This window comes from Enhydra lutris, unplaced genomic scaffold (genome assembly GCF_002288905.1).
Source record: "Enhydra lutris kenyoni isolate GAN:26980312 unplaced genomic scaffold, ASM228890v2 scaffoldscaffold29, whole genome shotgun sequence".
NCBI lineage: Eukaryota > Metazoa > Chordata > Mammalia > Carnivora > Mustelidae > Enhydra > Enhydra lutris.
This window is the reverse complement of record NW_019154113.1, coordinates 1321142-1332477: the sequence shown is the minus strand read 5'-3', so window position 1 is coordinate 1332477 and position 11336 is coordinate 1321142. Positions and strand designations below refer to the sequence as shown.

The 11336-nt window shown below is 36.7% G+C and overlaps 1 pseudogene; it reads left to right on the top strand.

Annotated features, from left to right (window-relative positions):
- The first annotated feature begins 8486 nt into the window (after positions 1-8486).
- On the top strand, positions 8487-8717 carry LOC111152527 (annotated as a pseudogene).
- Positions 8718-11336: the final 2619 nt, after the last annotated feature.

Here is an 11336-nt window from a genome sequence, read left to right as displayed (position 1 = left end):
TTTTAATTTGATGTCCCCAGGTCTTTCCTTAATACCACAAATTCATTCAGAAGGATACTTATAAATCACCATTGACTATGGAAGTGGAAAGAAGCAAGTGTGGAGACCAACATACAGATTTATGGGGAATCAGACCTACTTGGAGTATACAAACCTGCTCCGAAACTCTCTCCTTGCTCCCTAGTCAAGGACAGCACATACAGGAGAGATGCCTAGGTGTCAGTATGAAACAACTTTGTGCCTGGGGACACACACCACACAAAGAAACGTGTGATACTACAGGAATTTGGAAATGAAGAGTCAGGGTACTTTCTTCAATGTGTGGTTTGTGTCCCAACTGCAATTGTTCTGAGGATGCAACTGGGCTCGTGTTTCCCGTCCTCTCCCCACAATCCCTCCGATGAGCACCCTCTGTCCTCATTCTGGAAGGAAACATAAGAAGGGTTGCTGACTTTTTTAACCTTGGTGTTAGTAGACATACTGATAGCACACAACTTGCATGGGCTTTATGGAGAAGCCATTTTTGAAGAATTGGCTCTGGAAATTCCAGAATACGTGCACTGATACATTATAAAACCAAGTCTTCCAAATATAATACTCTAAGAGATTGTTAACAGAAGGAAGGGCTTTGAGTCAGCCTTTTAAAGCTTTTTAATTTGTGTTTTTAAACTTTATAGTGGGAGTAGAGAGAAGCAAAATCTGCTCATCAGGCACAGAGATAGCATATCTGATTTTCTCCCACAGACTTGGAGACTGAGTAGAAATGAACCAGCCTTTAGGGACTCAATACAATTGCAGTTCTCTGAGAACCAGGCTTATATCACCATCATTTGAGTGCTGAGAAAGGGTGACAGCAGTAAGAAGGGCCTTGAAGGACCTTGGTATTCAGGCTGGCAAACTCTAGAGTAAGAATGCTGAATGAGGCAGAACTTCCTTGGAAAATTGTTGAATCAGTGAATTTCAATGAAACAGCCCTCGGAGGCATAATATTTAGTGATTTCAGCTTGCATTATTTATTGACTAGTGGGGAGTTTGTGGGTTTAACATTTTATTAATATAGCACCAGGTCATCTGAGAAAGTCATAGCCACTGAGAAAGTTCCCTAGAAACACATTTTCATACTATCAACAGTGCACTTTAAGGATTGAGCAGAATCTCCTGTGTGTCTTTGTGGACAGAAAGTGCCAGGTCTTGTACAAGCCATATCTTCTCCAAGGAAGTCAAATGGGAGTGAGGAAACTCCACAACTACTTCATTTCTTTCTTGATGATTTTGAGGTTCTTACTTTGTGCCTTCAGACTCATGCAGGGCTGGGCAAGCCATTATCTCTAGACCTAAGATAGATCTGGGCAACCGAATGAGTCACTTCTATTTTCATTCATTAAATGACCCTAGGATGTCTGGCATCAAAAACAGCTTATATGTAAAGGCTCATGGCCTTCTATCTCACTTAAAAAATGTGATGATCAGTGCCTAAGGACTCAGGTCCACTAAGAAAACCTTGAAATTTAATCACAAGATTATAGAACACTTCTCTCCTGCCCTTCTTCTCCCTACCCCCCTTTTTAAAAGATCGATTTAGTTAACTTATACTGTATTATTAGTTTCAGGGATAGAATTTAGTGACTATTTAGTTGCATGTAACACCCAGTGCTCATTACTTCAAGTGCCCTCCTTAATGCCCATCACCCAGTTACCTCATCCCCTCACCCACCTCCCCTCCAGCAATCTTCAGTTTGTTTTCTAGAGTTAAGTGATAAAAACAGAGAGGGAGTTAAACCATGAGGGACTCTCCTTCACTTCTCACCATTGCATTAACAGGACTTCAATATGTTAACAGTGAGTTACAAATAGAAGACCTAAAATTGCTGCAAAGAACAGACCCTATTTGAAAAGTTCTTAAGGAAACTCAGACAACAAGAGAAACAGAAACATGAACACTAGACAAATTTAAAACCACTAGCATCTACAGCTATAGAAAACACGAAACACTTCTAGTCAGATTAACTTAAAACCTTATACTAAAGGCAAATCTGAATAAAACTCACACCTGACATAGATTTTGGACTTATCAGAGAGGGAATTTAAAATAATTATAATTAATTTGCTAAGGATAATAATAGGAAAAAAGTAAACAATATTTAAGAACAGATGAATAAAGTTAAAAGAGACTGAAAGCTCTAAGAAAGAATCAAAAGAAAATGTTTAAAAAAATAAAACAGTGGCAGAAATAAAGAATACCTTTAATAAGCTAATGAGTAGACTGGAAACAGCCAAAGAAAGAATCAGTGAGCCTAAAAATGTGTCAATAGAAACTTCCCAAATTAAAATGCAAAGAGAACAAAAAAAGAATAAAAAAAAAAAAAAACCATAGCAGAATATCCAAGAACTTTGGGATAATTTCAAAAGATGTTACATGCATAATGAAATATCAAGAGAAAAAAGAAGGAATGGAGTAGAATAAATATTAGAAACAATAATGGATAAGAACTTTTCAGAATTAATGGCAGGCATCAAACCACAGATCTAGGAAGCTCAGAGAATACAAAGTAGGATAAATAACAAAGACTCTGCATCCAGGCATATCATACTCAATATATTAAAAGAAACCCCCCTTCAAATCTAGAATCTATATCCAAAAAATCATTTTTCAAAAGAGAATTAGAAATACAGACTTTACCAGAAAACCAAAAAATGATAGGAATTCATCACCTACAAGAAAAGAAGATCTACACAGAGAAGGAAAATCATAGCCCGGAAACTTGAATCTACATTTTCAAAAGATCAGAAAACAGATTGGAGAAGGAATAAATGAAAGTAAAATAAAATCTTTTATTTTTATTATCCTTAATTGATCTAATGGAGAAATGCTTGTTTAAAACAATAGCAGTAACAGAACAGTGTACTGTGTGATTACTTGATACAATAAGGGAAATAAATGACAGCAATTTTATAAAAGAGGCAGGGAGGAATTAAGAATATTCTTTTATAATTACTGTATTACCCATGAAGAGGTATCATGTTATATAAATTTACATTAGTTGTAAATATATATTGCAAATTATAGGGCAATCACTAAAATTTTTTAAAGTATAACCTATGCAAAGAGAGAAGAAAAATTTAATTATATGCATGCAAAATTAAAACTAGATAGGAGCAAAAGAAGAAAAAAAACCAGAAAGAACTATAATAAACAGAAAACTGTTCTAAACATGGTAGTTATCAATCCAATAATATCAACAATCATATTAAATGTGAAATATCTTAGTATGCCAATTGAAGGACAAAGATTGTCATACGGGATTAAAAATATCCAATTATATATTTTACACAACATACCCCTTTTAAGTTTGAAGACACAGACACATTACAGTAAATGGGTGGAGGAAGATGGCAGAGTATGAAGCGCCAAGAATCCCTCTCCCCACCTGGACAACAACTATCCTGCAGAATCTGTCCGATGTAACTGATTTGGAACTCTGGAATGTACTGAAAGTTTCAACTTCCAGGGGAAGATTTGAATGGTAAATGGCAGTTAATTTCAGTCCATTTCCGCTCATAGTAGAACTCAACCCTCACGCAGGCAACTGTGCAGGTGGTCCTAGGGCAACCTTAGGGGAGCCAGGATAGGCAAAAAGTTCTTCCAAATGTCAGGAATCAGTGCTGGTATTGCTGCTTCTGATCACAGAGCTGCAAACAGAGAGGTGGAGGACATTGTTGTTGCATGGACCCCATTTGTTGCAAGCCCCTCCTTCTCTGACTGAAGGTTGCTCCATGGCATTTAAAAGACTGGCACTCTTTTCTTTCACCTTCATTTTTCTCTTTTTTCCCCTTTGGGAAGGGGGCTACTAATCAGGCTTATAGAAATCCCAGATGTGAAGAAACCTTATAGACAAGCTATTAACCAGAGAGAAGGGAACCTAACATCCACCATGTTCTTTCTAAATATAGACAAGATATTCTCATGATACTTACAAATTCAGTACCTTTGACATGTTATTGACTAAATATTTATCAGTTTCCCTGATCAGTTTTCTTTTCTTTTTTTTTAACATCTTAATTTTATTTTTTTTCAATGTCCCAAGATTCATTGTTTATGCACCACATCCAGTGTTCCATGCAATACTGCCCTCCTTAATACCTGATCAGTTTTGTATAAAAGACCAACCATAAAACCCTCAGTGCTAATCCATTCAGGACACTTTTCACTCTGGAGAGCTTTTTTCCCTTTCCTTTTTGTTCTCATCTTTACTTAATAAACTTTCACTTCATTTCATCCATTTGTCCATGAGATTTATTCTTCGACTGCCTGAGACAAGAATCCTGCAACCCTGCAACCAAACTACCCTTCAAAAATAAGGGGAAATTTGAGACTTTTCCAAATAAACAAAAGCGGAGGGAATTTTGTTACCACTAGACCTGCCCTGTAAGAATTGCTCAAGGGACTCCTGCAAGATGAAAGGCCACTAGACATAACTTGAAGCCTTATAAATGAATTTACCAATAGAGATAAATAAAAGGACAACTTAGATGGCTCTGATGAAGAAAAACAGGAAAAAAAGAAGCGTTGGTGAGGATGTGAGGAATTGAATATTTTGTGCAATTTTGGTGGGAATATAAAATGGCACAGCTGCCGTGGAACACATTAATTGTGGTTCTTTAAAAAAATAAAAATAGAATTAATGTGTGATTCAGCAATCTCACTTTTAGGTGTATTCCCAAAAGGTTTGAAAGTAGGGTCTCAAAGAGATGTTTGTAAGTTCATAGCAGTATTATTCAGAATAGCTAAAGTATGGAAGCAACCCAAGTGTCCATAGACAGACGGATGATGAAAAATGTGGGATATATTTACAATGAAATAGTACTCAGTTTTAAAATGGAAATTCTGAATCATATAATATGGATAAACTTTGAAGACATTATGTGAAGTAAAATATGTCAGTCACAAAAAGATAAATATTATATGATTCCATTTATATGAGGTACTTAGAGTGGTCAATTTCATAGAGACAGAAAGGATCATGGTGATTGCCAGAAGCCTGGGAGGGAGAGGAATGGAGTTATTGTTCAGTGTGTTTAGAGTTTCAATTATGCAAAAAGAAAAGAATTATGAAGATAGATGGTGGTGATGGTTGCACAAATTTAAGAACATATTTAACACTACTGAACTGTATACTTACAAATGGCTATGAAGGTAAATTCTGTATTATGTGTATTTCACCGTTTTAAAAATGAACGGGAAAAAAGCCCTCTGAATGGAAGGAGAAAGACCTAATATGCTAACACTAATCAAAATAAATCTAGGGTAAATTAATTTAAGACAAGTTAATTAAAGACCTCAGGACAAGGAAAACTATCAAGAATAATGTAGATAATTACTTAATGATAAAAGAGGCCAAGTCTCCAAGAAGATATAATAATACTCATTGTATGTATTTATAAAAGAGTGTTAAGATACATGTGACAAAACTTGATAGAACGACAAATAGAAATAGATGAATTAATACTTAGAGTTGGGGACTTCAACGCCCTTATCCATGATTGGTAAATGAAAAGGAAGAAAATTAGTAAGAATATTGTGGAACTGAACAGTACCATCAATCAACAGAATCTAAACATTTATAGGCTACTCCATTAAACAATAACAGCATACACATTTTCTTAAACTGCCATGAAAGATTCATCAACATAGACCATATTTTGGACCATAAAATACACTTAATACTTTTAAACAAATACAAATTATATAGTATGAACTCAAATGATAATGGAATTAAACTAGAAATTGTTAACAAATATGGCTCAAAAATCTGAAAATATCTATAAATTGACTTCTCAATAACATATGGGTCAAGAAGGAGTGTGAAGATAAACTTAAAAAAAAATTTGACCCAATTAAAAATGAAAATGCAGGGGCAGCTGGGTTGGTTGTTTAAGTTGGTTGGTTGGTTAAACCTTTGGCTCATGTTATGATCTGAGGGTCCTAGGATTGAGCCCACATTGGGGCCCCTGCTCAGGGAGCCTACTTCTCCTTCTCCCTCTGCCTGCTGTTCCCCCTGCTTGTGGTTGTGCTCTCTCTATCTCTATCTCTGTGAAATAAATAAAATCTTTTAAAAAAATGAAAAGGCAAATTTTAACATTGCATGAGATACAGCAAAGCAATGCGCAGAGGAAAACTTACAGCATTCAATGTATTTATTAGAAAAGATCAATACCAATAATTTAATCTTTCACCATAATAAACTACAGACAGAAGAGACATTTAGGCCTCAAACAATCAGAAGAAAAGAAATAAAACAGAAATCAATGGATGTGAAAACAGGAAAATGATAGGGAAAAAAATAAAAAACAGATTCTTTGAAAATATCAGTATAATTGATAAAATTCCAGTGAGGCAAACCAAGAAACAATAGAAGACAAAAATTACCAATACCAGTAGTTAAAAGTTAGTTAAGGATGTGAGGTTGATCTGGCTGTGATATCTGTCACTTCATTGATCACCAGTGTTGACTTGGCTGGTCTAGCTGGCTGGGTAGGTGTCCCCTTTCTCCCTCATTTCTCCTCCTGAAGCTGAGTGCTTGGCCCAAGAGAACAACCTTCCTCAATACAGGAGGACCATTTTCCTCAGTCAAGGTATGGGAGCACCTGCACTTGCCTGGTAGACTCTCCAAACAATCTCTCCAGGTCCATTTGTAGGAAAACAGTAGAGCAGTCAAGTTTCCAAGATTCCAGACACATCCAAATGAGGCACTGCATGCGGCAGTCTGTCTTTCCAAAAAAAAAAAAAAAAAAAGTTGAAGGTGTTGATCCTTTGGATATTAAAAGAAAATTGTAAATAAATCTAATGAACCACTCTATACCCATAAATTTGATAATTTGGGTGAAATGACCATTTATTTGAAAGACACAAGCTACCAAAAGTCACAGCATAAAAAGTATTTATTAAATAAATTACATCAATAACTAATAATCTTTCAAAAACAAAAGCACCAGAACCAAATATGCTTCACTGACATATTCTGTCAAACATTTGAGAAAGAAGAGATATCCAATCTCTACATTCTCTTCCAGAAAATAAGCAGAAGTAACACTTCTTCACTCATTCTGAGACAATCAGTGTCCTTACTTCAAAACCAGGGGTATGTATGTTTTAGAATTTTGTTCAGGATCCCACTTTACATTTACTTGTCATTTTTCCTTGGGTTCATTCTTTCTCTTTCTTTCTTTCTTTTTCTTTCTTTCTTTCTTTCTTTCTTTCTTTCTTTCTTTCTTTCTTTCTTTCTTTCTTCCTTTCTTTCTTCCTGAGCTATCAATTCAAGAAAAGACATGGATGGACTTCAAATGCATATAGCTATATTAAAAAAGCCAAATTGAGAAGGATAAGTATAATCTGATACCAATTTTAACATTCTGGAAAATGAAAAATTATAGAGTTAATTAAAGGATCAGGTACTGTCAGGGGCTCAGGAGTGTGGAGCAGTTGAACAGATGAAGCAGAGGGGATTTTTAGAGTGGAGAAACCATTTTGATGTGCTTAAAGCCCCACTCCTTAAATGTGACCTCATTTACAGTGACTTCATTCCAAATAGTATAGTATGAAAAGTGGGAAAGAGACATAAAGTTTACAGTGGAGAAACCTGACAAACTATCCCAACCCCGTATTCAAGGTCAACACTGACAGTGATAGGTAATGTTGACAGTATGTATCTGTGATATGAAGAGATGAATATGGCACTTTACCTCTGCAGTTTTCCTCCCAATAACCTACAAACCCAGTATAATCATGAGGAAAAAATTCAGACAATTCCATTTGAGGGACATCCTATAATATAATTCACCAATGCTCCTCAAATCTGTCAAGATCATTAAAAACAAGGAAAGTCTGAGAATTATGCCACAGCCAAGAAAAATCCCAAGGGTTGTCTCTTTGTTTTGTTGACTGTTTCCTTTGCTGTGCAGAAGCTCTTTATCTTGATGAAGTCCCAAAAGTTCATTTTTGCTTTGTTTCCCTTGCCTTTGGAGACATGTCTTGAAAGATGTTTCTGTGGCTGATGTCTAAGAGGTTACTGCCTGTGTTCTCCTCTAGGATTCTGATGGATTCCTGTCTCACACTGAGGTCTTTCATCCATTTATCTGAGAAACAAACTGAGGGTTTTAGAAGGGAGGGTGGGTGGGGGGGTGGGATAGCCTGGTGTTGGGTATTAAGGAGGGCACATATTGCATGGAGCACTGGGTATTATACACAAACAATGAATCATGAAACACTACATCAAAAACTAATGATGACTAATGGTGACTAACACAACATGAAAGAAAGAAAGAAAAAAAAGAAAGAAAGAAAAGAAGAGGGAAAGAAAGAAAGAAAGAAAGAGAGAAAGAATGAACCCAAGGAAAAATGACAAGTAAATGTAAAGTGGGATCCTGAACAAAATTCTAAAACAGAAAAGGACATTCTGGAATTTGCTCTCAAGCTGGGAACTGGGGATATGGCTGAGAATGACCCCAAGACCTTACAGGATCTCCCCTCAGTGGTGCAGACACTCCTGCAACAGATGCAAGATAAATTTCAGACCATGTCCAACCAGGTCATTGGAAGAATTGATGACTTGAGCAGTTGCATTGATGACCTGGAGAAAAAAATTCCAGACCTCATGACACAGGTTGGGGTGGAAGAGCTGGAGGTTGAAAACAAGATCCCTGACACACCAAAGAGTTGAAGGTGGCTAATTCACACTGTACTGAGTGTACTGACACACAATGGCTGTGTGTAGATCGGTTTTCTATTCTAAAGTGTGAGTTCTTCTTACCACACACTATATAGTAAGTCTATAGAGTGATTCGCCCCTCAGTTTCTTGAACATGCTAACTCCACATCTTGGACCTTGGTCAGTCATGCTGTTAAATACTAAACACTAAAACTTTGGCAGTTCCTGAAAAAGAAGGCATTCTGTGAAAACTGAGGAAATCTCAGTAAACTATAATAATAATAATAACAAGAAGAAGAAGAAGGAGGAAGAGGAGGAGGGGGAGGAGGGGAGGAGAAGAAGAAGGAGGAGGAGGAAGAGGAGGGGAGGAGGAAGAAGAAGAAGAAACATTGATTGGTTCATTAACTGTTACAAATGTAAGAGACTGAGTATGAGGGTATTGTGGGAGCTTTGTACTATCTTCTCAATTGTTTCTATAAATCTAATAATGTTCTAAAAATTAAATATTTTAATGGTGCTTCATGTTGCCTCTATCCCACTTAACGTAGATACAAAGTCAAATCACACATGAGCACATTTAATTCACAGACTTAAGTTATGCTTGTAATCAACGGAGCTTAGCAAATACAGTTTTGAGCTTTCCAACCTCTGTAGTACAGGAAAACATATAAGAAGTTTGGAAATTATGATGAATGAGCCAATTCACAAGAATCAAATACAGGTGTTTTTATCAAAATTCATCAAACTATTGTCTTACTAGTCGACCTCTAAGCCCTATCCATTTTTTTTTTCTGTTATCAACAGTGCATCTAAGTCAGTGTTTCTACAAGATAAATAGAAGAGAAATTAGAGATACCACAAGAAAAAAATCATTGAATTTATACGCCCAGCCGAACTATTGCCATCAGTTTACAATCATTTGTTCATAATTTTGTGAATCTGTTGCGTAAAATATCCCACCTTGTTACTGTTCCAGTAAATGTTTCTCAAATTACAAATGAAGTAATGGTTCTGATCACCTGTATACTCACACTTAAGTGGGAGCTTATTTACAGTGACTTCATTCCAAAGAGTACAGTCTGAAAAGTGGGAAATGAGGGAGGGAGGATCCTCTGTCCTAAATAGGATGAGACAGATGACACCTGACACTGGGCAGAGGAGATTCTTAGCAGGTTATTATTCACATATGCTCATGGTCTTAGAGAGGAAGACACTGAATACCATGCAGGGGGCCTGTGGGAGACAGGCTTTCTAGAGGATGCAATTAACTTGTTTGAATAATTTCATGGGCTGGCAGGGAAGTGAAGGCCAGTAGGGTGAGGACCAGGTGGACTGCATCTGGTCCAGCGGAAATGGGAATTAGCCAGGTTAGGAGACTTTCCCTACTGGGTGGGGGGGGCTCTCAAGGGAAAGCAGGGGAAGAAGCTACAGATAGACATTTGGGGCCGCATGAGGTTCAAAGATGTCAAGGTAGTATATTAAATTTTAGGCCTTTTAGTGTTTATCTCTCAGTTTTGTGTCATTTTTCCAGGATTCAGTTGTTTTTTTCTTTTGTTTGTTTGTTTTGTTTTCTGGTTAACAACTAGTTTTTTCTTACCCATATTATAAATATTTCCCCCTAGTCTGTTTTTGTTTGTTGTTTGTTTGTTTTTCTTTCTTTTTTTTTTTTTTTTCATTAAGAATGTTCTTTAGGGGCACCTGGGTAGCTCAGTGGATTAAGCCTCTGCCTTTGGCTCAGGTCATGATCTTGGAGTCCCAGGATTGAGCCCCGCATCCTGCTCCTTGCTCAGTGGGGAGTCTGCTTCTCCCTCTCCCTCTGCTCCTCCCCCTGCTTGTGCTCTCTTTCTCTCACTCTCTCTCTCAAATAAATAAATAAAATATTTTTTTAAAGAATGTCCTTTAAAAACTAAATCTGACATTGTCATTATGTACTTAGAACACTTTAGAGACTTTTAGAGCAAATTCCAAAATATTTGATGTGGCTGGGTACCCTGCCTGAGCTGCCAAACTTTCTCATGCTTATGCTCCTTCTGGCCTCACTTCTGTCCTCATTCCTTCCCATGCTCTTTTGACCCTTCACATACCCGATTCTTCCATCTTGGCCTCTTGCTGAAGATTCTCTTCTCTTCATGCATTACCATGATAGACTCATGTACACTGAGAAATAAACAGCAGTGGGTGCAGTAGAACTAATGAAAGATAGTCATAAACCCCAAGCATTGTGAGCATTCATCATGTTTCTTATATTTTTCTCCTCTGAGTTTTCCAATAGCCATTTTACTTATTAATTTTAAACTGAGAACCATTTGCATGGTGCAATTTCTTTTCTTTCTTTTCTTTTTTTTTTTTTTTAAATCAGGTCTGTAGTGAGAAGAAGGTCATCATCCCCATTTGTTTCCCAGCCCGTTTTTTTCCCAGGAAGCAACATCAGAAATTGGTTTCTTGGGTCTTCAAATTTATAAGCATGTGTGCTCACACCAGATGCATTGTTTTGTACCTTCTCGTTTTGGTTTTTACTTGTTTCATCCCTTTGCAGTATATGTAGAGCTTCGTCCTTTAATTTGCTTCATATTAAATCACATGGATTCTCTGCACTTTAAGCCAACAGCTCTCTATTGATAGCTATATATG